The sequence below is a fragment of the Rattus rattus genome, chromosome 2, assembly GCF_011064425.1.
Source record: "Rattus rattus isolate New Zealand chromosome 2, Rrattus_CSIRO_v1, whole genome shotgun sequence".
Taxonomy (NCBI): domain Eukaryota; kingdom Metazoa; phylum Chordata; class Mammalia; order Rodentia; family Muridae; genus Rattus; species Rattus rattus.
In genome coordinates this window covers 196,876,367-196,877,558 of record NC_046155.1, presented here as the reverse complement: position 1 = coordinate 196,877,558, position 1,192 = coordinate 196,876,367, and the positions used below count along the sequence as shown (strand labels likewise).

Genomic DNA, 1,192 nt, shown 5'->3' with positions numbered 1-1,192 from the left:
AAGGAGGGAAAGAATATGATCAAAATATATTTAAATTTCACATATTAAACTTAAATTTGATATTAAATTAACATAACTAAATATACATTGAAATTAATCTATTAATAATGAAAATAAAATGTAATAAAAATAAATGAAATAATAAATATAATATGTACAAATTTTATAAACTAATACATGAAACCATCAGGAAAAATGAAAAAATTGGAAATTAATCCAATGTCTTTGATTTTAAAGTTTTATTATCTAGAGATCAAATATATAAATGCAGCTTTCTAAAGCTGTCAAGATGGTATTGGCATCTGGCCAGAAGGTAGTGGTTGTATGTTGTGAGGGCATCCACATTTCCTCAACAGAAATAAGTTAAAGTATCTGGCCTTTCTCCGAAAGAAGATGAACAGCTATCCGCTTGAGGTTCCTACCGCCCAAGTCCCGAACTGCATTTTTGGTGCACTCTCTGCAAGGCATGCTGCCTACCAAGACCAAGAGAGACCAGGCTGCCCTGGAACGCCTCAAGGTGTTGGATAGGATCCTTCCACCCTATGACAAGAAAATCGGATGGTGGTCCCTGCCGCCCTCAAGGTTGTGCGGCTGAAGCCTACGAGAAAGTTTGCTTACCTGGGGCATCTGGCTCATTAGGTCGTGTGGAAGTAACAGGCAGTGACAGCTACTCTGGAGGAGAAACTGAAGGAAAAGGTCAAGATCCACTATCAGAAGAAAAAACAGCTCTTGAGGCTAAGGAAACAGGCAGAAAGGAATGTGGAGAAGAAAATCTGCAAGTTCACAGAGGTCCTCAAGACCAATGGACTCCTGGTGTAAACCCAATAAAGACTGTTTGTGCCTCATGCCTGCCTGACCTGCCCTTCCTCCACTGCTGACCAGGGAAGTGGGGACCAAAGGGTCCTTAGTCACTGTCCCTGTCAGGAGAGGGTGCATTTAGACAGCTGAGTGAGAACTAATCATCTGCTTGAGTTTTACATTAAAGTGATAACCATGGAATGACCTGACCTTCAGTGTTCAAAATGAGTAGTAGGGCTGCCCCACCCACCTGTCCCAATATCTTATTCCAAAGCTATGAAAACGAGGGCTACCCTCCTGGGCTGGGACTTAGAAGTACACACTGAATATGATGGCCAAATACAGGTCTGCCTTTGTTGCTTCCCAGCAGACTACAAGGCAATATTTTTCTGGA

At 41.4% G+C, this 1,192-nt stretch overlaps 1 pseudogene; it reads left to right on the top strand.

Annotated features, from left to right (window-relative positions):
* The first annotated feature begins 289 nt into the window (after positions 1 to 289).
* LOC116893524 lies at positions 290 to 869 on the top strand (annotated as a pseudogene).
* Positions 870 to 1,192: the final 323 nt, after the last annotated feature.